The sequence below is a fragment of the Sturnira hondurensis genome, unplaced genomic scaffold (genome assembly GCF_014824575.4).
Source record: "Sturnira hondurensis isolate 20B ecotype Veracruz unplaced genomic scaffold, ASM1482457v3 Scaffold0018877, whole genome shotgun sequence".
NCBI lineage: Eukaryota > Metazoa > Chordata > Mammalia > Chiroptera > Phyllostomidae > Sturnira > Sturnira hondurensis.
Window position 1 is genome coordinate 1,500,269 of NW_028091508.1, and position 17,042 is coordinate 1,517,310.

Below are 17,042 nucleotides of genomic sequence, written 5' to 3' on the forward strand. Positions count from 1 at the left end.
AGATCGAATCCGTGTTAATGACTCTTGACACCTTAGTGCTCTGGCAGAGACTATCTGGAATGTCCTTCAAGAATGAATTTAGTCCTGTGAGGTATGCAACCTAGCCAACCATAAGATGAAGAAAACTCAGGTACTGTGTATTTATTTCTGTCAGATGCTATCATGAACAGAAAAAAAAAAGATTCCAGTATTTTGTTGCTTTACTCATACTTTTACCAAGTTCTTCATGAAAACTCATTAATTCTCTTTTTTAAAAAAGATCCAATAGGGGAAGGGCCATCGAGGAACATGTATAAAGGACATATGGACAAAGCCAAGGGAGGTAGGTTCAAGGGTGGGGATGGGTGGGGTGGGGAGCAAAGTGGGGTGAAAACGGAGACAACTGTACTTGAACAACAATAAAAAAATTTAATTTAAAAAATAAAAATTTTAAATGAAAAAAAAAAGATCCTGAAAATATTCCTTTTCTTCCTTTTGCTCTTTATATTTCCTCCCTGCTAAGTCAAGATCTTTTTTTTTTTTTTTTTTTGCCAGTAACCAAGATGGCAGAACCAACTTCGTTTATATTAAGCTTTCTTCCCTGAGGATGCCCTTGGCTGGCTGTTAAGTGGGCTCCATCATACCTCCAGCTGCATGAAAGAACTGAACTCTGGCCATCATGCCACAGACTGGAAAATGCCTCCTCCTCCTCACACCAAGAGCTAAATAAAAAGGTGAGCGCTCAGCACGGAAACCAGGACAGCTTACAAAATCTTTTCAGAATGTGTGTGTGNTTTTTCTTTTTTTTTTTTTTTTGCCAGTAACCAAGATGGCAGAACCAACTTCGTTATATTAAGCTTTCTTCCCTGAGGATGCCCTTGGCTGGCTGTTAAGTGGGCTCCATCATACCTCCAGCTGCATGAAAGAACTGAACTCTGGCCATCATGCCACAGACTGGAAAATGCCTCCTCCTCCTCACACCAAGAGCTAAATAAAAAGGTGAGTGCTCAGCACGGAAACCAGGACAGCTTACAAAATCTTTTCAGAATGTGTGTGTGTGTGTGAGAGAGAGAAAAAGAGAGAGAGAGAGAGAGAGAGAGAGAGAGATCTGTGTTTCTTCTTATCTTCTTCCCGCAAAGCATTTGCAGAATACACTGGCCTGGCCACAATGTATTGATTCCCAATGGGCTTAGAGAGAGACCTAATGGACACATTCTATCTGGTGGTTTTTCCCTTGCTGCCCTTCTGCTCCCCAAAGCTATGGTCTCCCATCCTCATGTGACTGACAACCTGACCCACTGGATCAACCACCTTTTGGTTACTCTACTGAGAGATGTTCCATGTGGTCATAAATTGATGTCATTCTCCATTTTATCATTTCAGGGGTTATTGAGAATGAGCTATACTATTTAGAAATTAAAAAGCAAATTTCTTAACTTAAAAAAAAGCCCCGAATGAGTTACTTTTCTCCCAGAAATTCTTGAAAAACTTTTCCTTGGTTCCTAGAATTATAATTTTGTTTCAAATATTAGCACCCATGTTAATGTATACCTTTTCCTGTCCTGTTTTATCTTAGTGCCTTGAATTTCTTTCTGGGTTCCTTAGGGTGTCAGTGGCTTTTGAAGGACTGAAATTCATTCTCAGGGACCTTTCCTCCTAAAAATTTCAGAATTCTGAGCTTTGTTTGTGTATATTTCCACTGTTATTTCTTTTTCTATTATGTGTTCTTTTTAATTATTTGGTTTATTATCTCTCTCTCTCTCATTTGTCCTTGGTCCTAGGGCTTAGTCATACACATTTATCTTTCTCTGCTTTTTTTCTTAGTTTTTCTTGAGAAGAAATTTAATTTTGGGATTATTTATGAACTTCAGTTCTTTTCCAATTTAACTATTCTAGTTTATCAATAATTTGATATTTCTAATATCAAAAATGGGTATGTGCATACTCTTCCTTCCCTGCTGGTTCTGCCCACCTCTAGCCTATAGGCCATCCAGCAGGCCAACACTGCCTGGCTCTGACAGCCCCACTCCACTGAGAAGTTTCTTACAGCCCTGACCTTTCCACTCCTCAACACTTATCTATTCAGTGTTCTAGTCTTTCAGGCGTCTGACCTTGCAAACATGCTCAGAAGCAATGCTAGTGTTTTTCTTTCATTAGTAATAATTTGAAACCAGGAGGCAAGCAGGCATGGAGAGTATTTCCCAGCCTGTCCCCAGTCACGGTAGATACTTCCACCACACTCATAAGGTGGGCTCTTGGTTACCCTAGGCCTCAGTAAGGTCTCAAAATACTCCTGTGCCAGTCCACAGAAAAGCAGAAGTAAGCCAGCCTTATTTCATGAGTTGGTCCTTGGACAATGGACCAACTTGATAGCTATAGTTGGGGGACAAGTAGGAGAATAAGCAGAATAATTGCTCCAGTAAGCACCTTGAGAGGGGCCGCAATCAGCAACCGAAGGGGAACCAGAACTCAAGGGTGCATATCTCCCATATTCTGGATGCTGTCCAGCTGGGTGGAAGCAGGTAGATGATGGTATCAGAACTTGAGAGGGCCAGAGGGTGATTAGAAGTAACTGGGCTGGTAGTGGGGTATGCTGGGATTGGGTGAAAAGGATATCAGTACAGATGTTGGTAAAGAGAGGTCAGAAGGGGTCAGGGCTGGGGCAGGCCACAGTTTCTAGTTAAATCCTATGATTCCTGTGAGCCTTAGTGACTTTTGAAACATAACAGGGTAAGGAATTAAACTATATTATATATGTAAACCTAAACTGAGTAGCTAAAGTTATCAGCTATAACATAAAACACATGGCTTTTTTCCACTATCATTTAGTGATGATTCTTTGAAAACTACCGTCATCTCACAAACCCTTCCAGCTTGTTTCTGAAGTCATAGCCTCTCCGGAGAGAGGGGAGAGGCCGACACAGGAGGTGATTAAAGGTGATGGGACTGAGGTGAGGATCCTGAAGGTATGAAGGCAGTTCCTCCACAGAATCCCAGAGCAAGATGACTTAGGAGAGAGTTTGGATATTTTTTAACTAAAATAATAGGGATAATTAACACAACTCTAGTTCAATATCTTGTATTGTTCACTTATAAAGTCTGTTTATGTGTCAATTTGTAGTGGTCTTATAACATCTAGAAACTTAGTTTTAACTTTACCTTAGTTCAGGTACTAAACTTATTATTATTATTGATAATTGGCTCTATTGGCAATTATTATTATTGGCCATGCTGCTGAAAAACTAAGTCATACCTGATTTAGTTAGGAGGTACAGCTGAGGAGAGGTTGAATATGGCAGGAAAATAGACAGGGCTTGCTTTGCCATTGCCTGTATTGTTACGGGCAAACACTTCAAACTTTAGTATTTCTTTCTTTTTTTAAATTGTTATTTCTTTCTTTTTTATTTATTGTTATTCAGTTACAGTTGCCCCACTGTCACCTCCTCACCCCCCTTTTTCTTTCTTTATTTATTTTAATATATTTTATTGATTATACCATTACAGTTGTTCTATTCCCCCCTTCATTCCCCTCTCCCCGCACTCCCTCCCCCACCCTTCTCCCCCCCTTAGTTTATAACCACCTGTCTCAAGTTCTTTAGAGTCTATATTTCCCCCACTATTCTCACCCTCCCCCTATCTATTTTCTACCTACCATCTATGCTATTTTCTGTGCCTTCTCCCCACTTCTCCTCCTCCCACCCCCCCTGTTTCTAACCCTCCATGTGTTCTTCATTTCCATGGTTCCACTCCCGATCTAGCTGTCCTCTTGGTTTGCTTTTGTTTTAGGTGTGGTTGTTAATAACTGTGTGTTTGCTGTCCTTTCACTGTTCATATTTTTCATCTTCTTTTTCTTATATAAGTCCCTTTAGCATTTCATATAATAAGGGCTTGGTGATGATGAACTCCTTGAACTTGACCTTATCTGAGAAGCACTTTATCTGTCCTTCCATTCTAAATGAAAGTTTTGCTGGATAAAGCAATCTTGGCTGTAGGTCTTTGGATTTCATGACTTGGAATACTTCTTTCCAGCCCCTTCTTGCCTGTAAGGTCTCTTTTGAGAAATCCGCTGACAGTCTGATGGGTACTCCTTTGTAGGTGACTGTCCCCTTATCCCTTGCTGCTTCTAGGATTCTCTCCTTCATTTTAGTCTTGGCTAATGTAATTATGATGTGCCTTGGTGTGTTCCTTCTTGGGTCCAACTTCTTTGGCACTCTCTGAGCTTCCTGGATTTCCTGGAAGTCTATTTCCTTTGCCAGACTGGGGAAGTTCTCCTTTATTATTTGTTCAAATAAGTTTTCCACTCGTGGCTGTTTCTTTCCCCCTTCTGGTACCCCTTAATCCGGATGTTGGAACGTTTAAAGATGTCCTGGAGGTTCCTAAGCCTCTCCTCATTGTTTTGAATTCTCATTTCTTCATTCCTTTCTGGTGGATGTTTTGTTCTTCCTTCTGGTCCATTCCATTGATTTGAGTCCCAGTTTCCTTTCCATCACTATTGTTTTCCTGTGCATCTCCCTTCATTTCAATTAGTTTAGACTTCATATGTTCCTCTAATTTGTGACTATGTTCCTCTAATTTGTGACTATAATCTACCATTTCTGTGAGCATCCTAATAAATAGTGTCTTGAATTGTGCTTCTGAGAGGCTGGCAATTTCTCGGTCACTTAGAGTTATTGGCTCTGGGACTTTGAGTTCTTCTTGCACCATCTTTTGGGCTGTTCGTGCCTGTTCCGTAGCAGGATCAGAGCCCTAAAGTGTTCACTAGAACAGGACAACTAAGTGGCTGGGTTGTGACGTTGTATGTGGGGGCGGGGTCAAAGAGGGACAATGGCTTCCTGTCTGACACCTGCCTCTGCGGCCCCAGCGCCGCAGCCACCACCGTCACCAGGCCCACGCATTTCCTTCCACTGCAAGCGAGTGTGCCACCGCTGTCAGCCCTCCACCACTGGGTTCGCCCCCTGGGGCCTGTGTGGTCCGTCTCACTGTGCGCAAATGTGCTGTAGGACCGCAGTCAGTCTGCCCCACACTCCGACTGGTTCCCGGCTGCCTGCGCGTCTAGGTCGGGGGATCTGTCCTGCCCGACCCAGCTCCGCTGCTGGCTCCGCCTCTCTTACCGTCCCTGTTGAATGGTTCGTAGTTGTCGGACTTCCGTATAATTCAGTTTTCTGGTCTTTGGGTGTGTCCTAGTTCTCCAAACCTTTGTTGTGTTCAAACTTGGTTGTGGGAGAAGGCACAGTGTTTCCACCTATGCCTCCATCTTGGCGGAAGTCCCCCACCCCCTTTACTTAGTATTTCTAATGGTAAGAGGAAATGCCATTTCCTTCCTTTTAGGGCTGTTTTTTAAGACTGAAAATAAGGTATGTAAGGAGAGACTTTTTAGCTTTGATTTCATAGGTAAAGGCCTCAGGTCTGAGTTTAATATTAACTTAGTATAAACCTAATTTACAACTGTACCTATATGACAAAAGTCAATTGGAACCTGTCTGACAATATCAGTGTTACAATGTTTTCTATGACTTCCTGTTTACTCTGAGCTTTTCCAGAATTAACATTTTTCCATTCTCACCCATTTGATTAAACTTAATTAGAAAGCATCTACCTATTGATGGCATACAAAGTCTTTGATATTTTAGCTCCAACCTATTTTACAAACTTCTTTGCTCCTCCTCCCCCTTCACAATTACAGCAGTTTCCTAGCACATCATGATATGTACCATCTCCAAGTCTTTGCACACATTTTCCTTTTTCTGTGCTCCTCTCCTTCAAAACCTGGAAAATTCCAACGCATCCTGAAAAATACTCAGCTGTCCCTGATGATGATTCATTCCTTCAACAGCTATTGTTTGTCAGGAACTACTTCCTAACATAATTGTATAAGATCAAAAGATACTGTGACATCTTTGTGGGATCCCTCGAGAAGAGTTCATCATTTCTTTCTTGTACATACTTGTACTGTCATGCACCACATGACAACTTTTCACTCAGTGATGGACTGTATATATGATGGTGGTCCCATAAGATTATAATGGAGATGAAAAATTTCTATCGTCTGGTGATGTCATGGCCTTAAACATTGTAGCACATTACACTTACTCACATGCTTGTGGTGATGCTCATGTTAACAAACTTACTTAACTGTTGGTCATACAAAAGTATAGCACATACAATTATTTATGGTACGTAATACTTGATAATGATAATAAAAGACTGTGCTACTGGGTTATGTATTCACTATGCTACACTTTTTATCATTATTTTAGAGTATACTCTCTCTACTTACAAAAAGTTTGCTGTAACACAGTATGCTATGTTACCCAACAGGACCCTTAAATCTTGTGTTTCCTGAGTCCTTTGATCACATCATTCTCTTTTATGCTTGATTTAACATTGAGTTGTTTTGTTCATCACGGCCCCTAAGTGTTCAAACAATGATGAAATTGCCTATGATGCATTTCTCAGAATGTATCCCCCTCGTTAAGTGAAACCTGACCACATATATTTGTATCCCATATCATACTGTATTGTTGTTGTTCACAAGTTTTTCTCCCCAATAAGACTCGGTTCCCTAACTGCAGGGCCTGAATCTTAATCATTTTTTCTTTTTTGCATAGTAATTGCTCACGGAGGCTTCTAAAACTAAACCAAATTATAAGCAAAATATATATAAATGATAAATGATGTAGTCCTAAACCCCAAAGTTTCTGTGCATAGGAAGGATGCCCAAAATAACTGGTACAGATAATAAAGTGTGAGAGGAAGGGATATGAATGTAGACTGAAATTGAAGAAGATTTCATAAAGAAACGGGGCTTAAGTAAGACCTTAAAAACAGATAGGTTTGGGAGAGGTGATGGGAAATAGCTGTAAAAGAGCAAAATCATGTTTAAGGCATAATGATTCAAAAACTGGAACAAAAGACATTGTTGGTCAACTTCAGAGGAATGTTAAGATGTGCCATAGCAAGGAATTTCAGACCGTGTCGGCTCACAAGACAATACAGATGACCACTTGACTTCCTGTAAGGCTTTGTGGTTTCCTAAGCACTTTGACTTTTCCTTTTAAGTATTAAACTATGACATAGACAAAGAAGGTAAACATGACCACCAACTTACAGATGAAGAAATTGGAATCGGAGATGATAAATAACTTTCCCAAGACTTAGAGCTAGTAAATGATAGAGCTGGGACAATAAGCTGGTTCTTTGAACGATTGTTTCCAATATGCACTACCCTCTGCCATGTTGATGTGTGTGTGTGTGTGTGTGTGTGTGTGTGCACATTAGTCTGATCCCAAGAGACACAAGGCAAGAGAACCAAACTTCAGATGAGAGTCTCAGTGCCCTTGACCTTGAGTGAGAAGCCCTCCCTTCATGCTCCTACTCTCAACATTCCATGCACAAAATGTGAGCCTGGTAGCCTGAAGTTTAATGTGATTGTAGAGAAATGGCTTATTCTCTCCTTTGTTCTCTAACAAAGTGAAACGAAGATTAGAAGAGGCTCTTCTTTTTTCTTTGGAGAACCAAAGACTTCCTTTGTGGAGAGAAGCTGGGTTAAGTTATTACTTGGTTATTGCAGTAATTAAAGAATATCCATTCTTGCCTGGGCAGGTGGCTCAGTTGGTTGGAGTATTGTCCTGATGCACCAGGGTTGTGGATTCAATCTCCAGTCAGGGCACATGCAGGAATCAACCACTGAATGCGTGAATGACTGGACCAACAAATCTATGTTTCTCTGGAGAGCATTATGCTGAATGAAATAAGCCAGGCGGTGAAAGACAAACACCATATGATCTCACCTTTAACAGGAACCTAAACAACAGAACAAACAAGCACGCAAAATATAATCAAAGACACTGAAATAGAGAACAGGATGACAGTGACCAGAGGGGAGAGGGGAGAGAATTTCAGGGGAAAAGGGGAAGGGTTTACAGGAACTAGTGTAAAGGACACATGGACAACAACTAAGGGGGGTGGAAATGGGAGGGAGGTGTGGAGCACTGGGGGGGGGGCTAGGATGGGAGTAAAAGACAGAAAACTGGACTTGAACAACAATTAAATAAATAAAATTTAAAAAAATCTGTGTTTCTCTCTCTCTCTGAAATCAATCAACAAATAAAAAAATTCATTGTCATTTTTGAACTGTTTTGTTTCATACTGGAATATGAGTTTTAGTAGATATGAGACATTTGTTCATTTATTTACATACTTCCTTATCCATGCATCCAGACGGAGCAGGCAAGGTATGTATTAATCCACTGTAAACTACTTGTTTCTGAAATCAAATAGTTGCTTCCTAATTTCTCAGCAAGAATGATCTTTATATGGCCAACTTTCACTACACTGTTTCTCTGAATGACAAATTTACTTTGAAAAAAAAATTATTTAGTCCAAAGATTTAACACTTGAACATTTTTTCTCACTTGCGCTTTTAAAGAATGTTGTGTGATCTTTTCCTGACATTTTAAAGAATAAAATAAATTTTGTCTTGTTAGGACTGGTAAGCTGTGGAATAAGTACCCCCACATGGCATACAATTGACCCTTGAACAACGTGAAAGTTAAGGGCACCAAATCTGTATATAACTTTTGATCCTCTAAAACCTAACTACAATACTCTGCTGTTGACCAGGAGCCTTGCCAATAACATAAAATTGATTAACATATATTTTGTATATGTAGGATGCACTGTATTCATATAATAAAGTAAGCTAGAGAAAAGCAAATATCATTAAGAAAATTATAAGAGAGAAAATATATTTACAATAGTTATTGAAAAAAATCCACATATTAAGTGGACCCACACAGTTCAAACCTGTGTTTTTCAAGGGTCAACTGTAATATTACTCATGGCACTTTGTTACTTTCCAGTGTCAGTTTCTCTATCTCTCTTCTTTTTCACTGTGTATTGTACTTGCCTCTATTCCTTTTTCTCCTCCCACCCTTTTCCTTCTTGGACTTTTTGGGGTGTCTGGCGGATAAATCTCTCACTTCTGGACCAAAAGACTTTTTGCAATACCTTCTAACAGATGATTCTATTTACTGGAAAAACCTTTCCTAAAAGCTTGTTCTATTTCTCAACCTTCAGAACAAATAATTTACCTATAAAGTCAGATTTGGGTGCAGAATTAAGAGAATTATGTGGGCAATTAGGGCAAAAATCTCTGCTATCTTTGTAAAAAGCCATTAAAGCTTTAAGAATGCATATAATCATTTACTTGGTCAAATAAAATTCTACTCAAATATTTGCTTCACATTGCCAGGGCTCTATACATACATTTTTAGGCTTTTGTTCTAAAGAGGTTTTGATCAGAAAAATATACCATTTTTAAGAAATATTAAACCTATGCGGCTATTCTTACACCAATGAAACAGGGAACTGACTACATTCCACCTTCTAGTCTGGGATATAGCAATAAAAAATATGTGAGGGGAAGAAAATAATTAAAAGGCAGATAAATAAATAATAAACAAACAATAGATAATAAATAGCACTTAAAAAAAATTGAGATCAGTGTCCTTTTTTCTTACACCCGTTCTAGTTCATGTGTTTGCTGCTTGCTGCTTCCCTGTGGGCCTTTTAGTTTATAATCATAGAGTCTGAAAATTAATTTTAGTTTTACTTCATTGAAAAATATGATTGATAATTAAAATTAAATAATGTTGGACGTTGTCTTTGTGTATAATTAATACGATAAATCTAAGTTGTACAACTCTAGGTTTAATTTCAGTGTGGTGTAAGTGTAAATGCATGATAAATATGACATGACAATGTTGGAGCTTTATCTCATTTTAATTTTTCAATTTTTCTTTTAGTTATCACATAAAATATTTTGTCCTTAAGTCTACAGAACACAACTATATTCCTAGTAAAATCCTAAATCCTGAATGAATTGGTTGTAAGGTCCTAAGAAGAAATCACTGACACAGTTATCATGACAATAAAATAAGAGTTCAAATGCTACCACGAGGAATTAGTAGTTATCTTTGTGCATAATAAAGAGAATGTTAGCTGTACATTAAGCTTGATGCATAACACCAAACACTTTCTAAATTTTTTATTATAGCTTCAATTTCATACTGAGGTGAACATGTGATAGAAGTATACCACGTATATCAATTCTTGAAAGGAATGTTATCTAATTCTGTTTGTAGTATCCAGTTGTTTGTTATTCTGCTTTGTTATTTCCAACTTATTTTCATCATGAAAAGTCAATGTATAAAAAGGGAACTAAATAGTAATGAAAAAGAATACAATAAAGATATAAAGATTTACAAGTTAAAAAAAAGAAATATTAAACCAGTTTGAGTAAAATGATCATAAATTTGGTTCCTACCTGATACACATTCAGTGAAGCACTTCAGGAACAGTGGCTAATTTCTGAGATAAAGCAACCCAGTTCTAAGGGCTAGTGTCCATTCACTTAAGCTATAGTTTTTTAATGCATCCATACGTATAAGGATGTCTATATATAGAATATGTAAGTCAGCTGAGAAATTACCATTCTGTCAGCTTTAATAATTAACTTTCATTAACTTTTACAACAACAAAAAGACTCCATGTGGTCTTGACCTTTGAGACTATGATCAGCAGAAAGGATGATAACAGCTTCCTCAAGTTCCTCATGAGATTACACCACTCATTGCACTTCTGTGTGTGCAAGTGTATCATTGATTTGTGGAGATCTGCACAGCAGATGTGCATGTGTAAGTAAAAAGAAAATCTCAGCAAGGGTTATCTCTGATATTTTACCAACCAGTTTAGATGGGAGTTCAGAGATGTGGCTTCTTGGCTGGATGACTCCGTGAAAACCTCATGAACTGCACAACGATGCCGTACATGTTAACTCCTCATGTGATAAAGGGCCTTGTTAGGAAGCTCTCCCAACTCCAGGCAACAAGACTATGGACTCTAATTTCTGCCCCTCTGCACCTCCCACCACTATCTCTGCTAAGAGCAGTAAATCCTTTGTCACTAAAGCCAATGAATAATTTGCATCCTCCTCTCACTCAATATATTAGCATTTAACATAATGAAGATTCTTCTTGGAAATCTCTTCTAAAATGTCAAAAGAATTTTTTTGCCACACTTCTCTTTATTTTTCACCTCATACTTGTCTACCAACTTTTCCTCTGTCCAAACCTGGACTCTCTTTTCTTCACTTCTCCTCTCTTCTCTTCTCCTCTCTCTCTCTCTCTCTCTACCCTCATGCCCTAAGTAAGAGTCCAATGGTTTCTAGTGACTTTCAGGTCTCTAAATCCACCCCTCTACATCCACATATTGAACTGTCTGGATGCCCCATAGCCATCTCAATCTCAATGCATTCATATTCGAACTCTTAGTCTTTTCCCCCCAAAGTGTATCAGCTCTAACTTTTACCATTTCACTACAGATCTCTTGCTTCCACTCATGTCAGAAACCCAAGAATCATCCTTGACACTTTCTCTTGCAAATGCTCTTCCCACCCAACCACCAATCCATCATCACCACCAAGTCCTGTTGATTTCAACTCCAAAACATAACACAAAGCCATTGTTTTATTTCTACCCTTGCTTCCCTGGGCCAAGCCATCACCATTTCTCACAATAGCCACCTTGCCACACTTCTTCCTTCCTTTTTTAACCCTTCTATTCTCCTCACCACCTAATAATAGGAATGATCTTGGCATGCTAGTGATCTTTATGGAGCCAATGTTAATTCTTTTTTAATTTTTTTCTACATTTTAAATATATTTTATTGATTATGCTATTATACTTGTCCCATTATTTTCTCCCATTTATTCCCCTCTGCCCTATACCCTCCCCAACCTGTACCTCCCCTCACTTAGTTCGTGTCCATGGGTCATACATATAAGTTTTTTGGTTTCTCTATTTCCCATAGTATTCTTAACCTCCCCATATCTATTTAATACCTACCATTTATGCTTTTTATTCCCTGTACCTTTCTCCACATTCTCGCCCTTTCCCCTCCCCATTAATAACCCTCCATGCAATCTCTGTTTCTGTGATTCTGTTCCTGTTCTAGTTGTTTGCTTAGTTCATTTTCGTTTTTGTTGTTTTTAGGTTTGGTAGTTGATAGTTGTGAGTTTGTTGTCATTTTACTGTTCATAGTTTTGATAGTCTCTTAGTCTATCATAGTCATAGTTCATAGTCTCTTCTCTTTATTAGATAAGTCCCTTTATCATTTCATATAATAAGGGCTTAATGATGAAGTCCTTTTATTTGACCTACCTGGGAAGCACTTTATCTGCCCTTCCATTCTAAATGACAGCTTTGCTGGGTAGAGTAATAATCTTGGATGTAGGTCCTTGCCTCTCATGATTTTGAATACTTCTTTACAACTCCTTCTTGCCTGCAAGGTTTCTTTTGAGAAATAAACTGATAGTCTTAATGGGAACTCCTTTGTAGGTAACTGTTTCTTTTTCCCTTGCTGCTTTTAAGATTTTTTTCTTACCTTTAATCTTTGGTCATGTAATTATGATGTGCCTTGGTGTGTACTTCCTCAGGTTCAACTTCTTTGGAACTCTCTGAGCTTCCTGGACTTTGTGGAAGTCTATTTTGCTTGCCAGATTGGGGAAGTTCTCCTTCATTGTTTTTTCAAATAAGTTTTTGATGTCTTACTCCTCTTTTTCTCCTTCTGGCACCCCTATGATTCAGGTGTTGGAACATTTAAAGAGGTCCCAGAGGTTCTCAAGCCTCTCCTCATTTTTCTGAATTCTTGTTTCTTCATTCTGTTCTGGTTGAATGTTTATTTCTTTCTTCTCTCCCAAAGCATTGATTTGAGTCCCAGTATCCTCCTCTTCACTGTTGGTTCCCTGAATATTTTTCTTTATTTCACTTTTCACTGCCTTCACTTTTTCTTCTATTTTGTGACCATACTCAATCATTTCTGTGATTGAAAAATGAGTATCTTGATTACCAGTGTTTTGAACTTTGCAAATGATAGGTTGGCCATCTCTTAGTTGTCTTTTTTTCTGGAGTTTTGATATGTTCTTTCATTTGGGCTTTTTTTTAGTCTTAGCACACCTGTTATACAGTAAGAGGTGGAGCCTTAGGTATTCAGCAGGGCGGAGCATCCCACATTGCTGTGTTGTAACACTGTATGTGGGGGAGGGGGTCCGAGAGGGAACAATACCACTTGCTCAGCTCTTGGCTGGCTTCAGTCACTTTTGCTGCTACCCACAATCAGTTGGCCCTTCTGGTGCTGATTCCCAGGTGGGTGGCTTTGTGTACACTCTAGGACCCTGTGGATCTCTCCCAAAAAACTCTTCTGTGAGGCTGGGAGTTACTCCTTCTGCCTCAACCCCCACAGGTTTTTCAGTGAGAGATTTTGAGGCTTTATTTCTCTGCCCTGGAACCCTGGGTTGTGGGTCTGTCTCACTCCCCAGTTGTTCCTCCCAGGTTATCCACAGGTGAATGTGGGACCACCCACTCCATCAGCTGCTACCTCGTCCGGTCCTCTAGCCACTGCCTTGCCTAGAATCCTTTCCACCTGGCTGCCTGTGTCCATCTCTCCTACCAGTCTGGATGAATGTTTCTTCTTTAACCCCTTGGTTGTAAGACTTACACACAGTTCGATTTTCTGGCAGTTCTGGTAATTTTTTATTTTTAAATTTTTTGTTGTCCTTCTTTCAGTTGTGCAGTGATGTAAAGTGTATGTTCCTATGTCTCCATCTTGGCCAGAAGTCCCCACTGCTAATCCTCATGATATTGAATACAAGGACTCCAAAATCTTGCATGATAACTCCCTGCCCAACTCTCCAATCTCATCTGACACCTCTCTTACCATTGTTTTCTCCATTCTAGCCACTGTGCTTCTTTAGAGACTTCTGCATTTGCCAGCTCCTTTCAAGAACTGTTTTTCTGCTGAAATGCTCACCTCCTTCCCTCTCTGTCTGGCTATTATTTAGTTTCAATGCCATTTCCTCAGAGTGAGCTCCTTTGATCCCCTAATCTAAAGTAGCTCCTCTTGTGGTATCCCCTCAAAACATCTTTTACTTTTCTAACATAGCATCATAATTTCAAAATAAACTATTATTTTTGCAACTACTTATTTAACAGTTGGCTCCCTTATTAGAATGAAGCTCCATATAAGCAGGGAGCTTGACTGTCTTATTTAATACTGTATTCCCAGTACCTTGAATGAATCTATCACAGAACTGCTCAAATGACAGTTAAATGAATGAATGACATTTGATGTAACACAATTCCAAAAGAATTTGGACAAGGCACTGATTTGTTCCAAATTAATCTAACCTGTATTATTAAATTTTGCTAAAACATACCAACTGTGTAACTGAATTACCTGTGGCATCACTTAGAGTATATGATACTGCTTTTAATTGTTTTACCAAATGTCCAGCATATATATTCAAAAGTCCTGTGCATTGATCACATTGTGTTTTTAGGTTTGGTTGCTGAAAGAACTAGAAAATAATGCATATGAGATAGAACCTCAGAAACGCTGATCAGATTAATAATGATTTATTTTAGAACAAATAGGAGAGTTTTGCAAGGTTAATAGCATACAAGCTGAACAAAGACAAATCAAAAACATTCCTACATATGAAAATAACCAAATAGAAAATGTAACAGAAAGAAAGATGCCACTGGCAATAGCAAAAAAAAGCTCCAATGTTAAGTAGGAATAAATCTTATTTAAAGACATACTAGAACTTTATGGAGAAAATTGCAAAACATCAATAAGGAATGAGAAGAAAAGCATACAGCCATGCATCTTCATGGATGTGGGGGTTCAACATTATAAAGACATATGTGTCAAATTATTCTAATATATTAAATGTTATTGCAATAAAAATCTAAAAGTGGAGAGACTTATTCTGTCAGATATGAAGACTCATTACAAAGCTTAGTAATTACAACGGTGCTCTATGTGTGCTACAGGAGACAAATATGCCAATGGAGCAGAAAAGAAAGGTGCAGAAACATATTTAAACTTGATATATGATTGAAGTTACATTACAGTAGAGAAAGAATAAACTAACTATTCAATAAATGGTATTGAGACTACTGGCTATCCACAAGGAACAAATAAAATTTAGATCCCAACTTCATACCATACACACACAAAATTTTTCAAGTTGCCTTGAGATCTAAATGTAAAAAGCAAAATTTTAAAGCTTTTAGAAGAAAAAAGATACTGGAACAACAGTATTTCTTATATAAGTAACAAAAATGCACATCTCATAGTTTATAGTTTAAATGATCTTGTCCACATTGTGCAAGATATGTGCCCCAGATAAATCTTTTTTAAAAAATTATTATCTGTTTATTTTTTTATCCTCACTCAAGAACATACATCTTGATTTTAGAGAGAGGAGAAGTGAGGGAAAGAAACGTCAATATGAGAAACATTGATTTGTTGCCTCTAGTATGCGACCCAACTGGGACTGAACCTGAAAGGTAGGACTGTGCACCAACCAAGAATCAAGCTCAAGAATCAATCCCACAAATTTTTGGTTTACAGGATGACTCTCCAATCAACTGAACCACACTGACAAGGGACCAATTAAGTCTTTAAAAGATTAATGTCCAGCATATATAAAGAACTGCAAATCAATAAAATAGGCAAAAAAGTCAATATGACTTGTTAATTTACAGAAAGCTTGAAGTGCCAATTAACATAGGAAAGATACTCAATTTCACTCCTAATGAGGGAAAAGTAGATTAAAACCACAGTGAGATGCATTTCACACCTGTCATAAGGAAGGGTGGAACTAGATTTGGTGCAGTCCTAAGCTTATGCAATTTGTGGTGCTCACTTTAAGAAAAAGAATACAAAATTACAAGTACAAAATTAGCTATAGGGCTTTTGAACCGGCCCAAGCAATGAAGGGGCCTGAATTTAAGCTTCATTTGTTTCATGGTAAATCTCATCTTCATTAAATGCCTGAGAATGCCAAAGGTCATGAAGGACTCAGAGCAATAGGAGTCCTTTACTGTTGTGTGAATTAGGGCAATTACCTCAGAGAGCCTTTGGCACTATCTTGTCAAGTTGAAGATACACATTTTCTAAGACTTGGTGGTTCCACTCTTAAGTATATATCCTTAAGAAATGTTGACGTGTTCAAAAACATCTGAAGCACCAATATTTGTAATAGTGGGTAAAAAAGGAAATACCGTAAATTCCATTTACAAGACAATGGATTAGGGAACTATGCTTTGTTCAAAAAATGGAATTTCAGACAATGATGAAAACTGATGTATTAGAGCTGCACATAGCAACATGAACTCATCTGACAGGAACTCATCTGAACATGATAAGGACAAATGGAATTAAAAAATTGTGAAAGAACAAATACAATAGGATTTTATTTATATAAAGTTCAAAAACATGCCAAAATGCTAATGATGCCCTGTCACTGACCAATCAGAGGAGACCACTACCCTGAAAGAGCACATCTGGAGAAACTCTCCCCAGAGATCTCTCCTAAGATTCCCACCTGCAAGAGAGATAAAAGCCTCAAGACAGAGTATCCATCTCGCTCTCCCTCCGGGCAGTAGGCCGCACCGTTACCCTCTTCTTCCCTTACTTCTTTCTTCACAGGAATGCGTTTCACAAAATCCAAGGCAGTGGTCCCCAACATTTTTGGCACCAGGAACTGGTTTCATGGAAGACAATCTTTCCATGCATGGGGTTGGGGACAAGAGATTGAGGGGCAGAGACAGATGGGAGGTAGAGCTCAGGGTCCCTGTCTCCTGCTGTGTGGCCCAGTTCCTAACAGGCCACTGACCTGTACAAGGTACAGGTCAGGTCCATAGCCTGGGGGTTGGGGACCCTTGTTATTAAGGCAATGGGCAGCTGTTAGTTTGTCCTGGGCTAATCCCTGAACTGATGCCCAAAGTCCCCTTTTCTCTGACTTCCCAGTGAGCTGAGGCAGTTCATCCTAGGCTCTCTTCTTGCTTCTTCTATGCTAAGCCCTTCCTTGTTTCACTGTCCCCAGCTTTAATAAATGAATTCTCATAGTCAAAACAAAAAGAGAATGCTTATGATTCATGGATATGTAGCAAATGTATAAGAACAAATAATGGTTGTACCAGTCTGCAATCCCA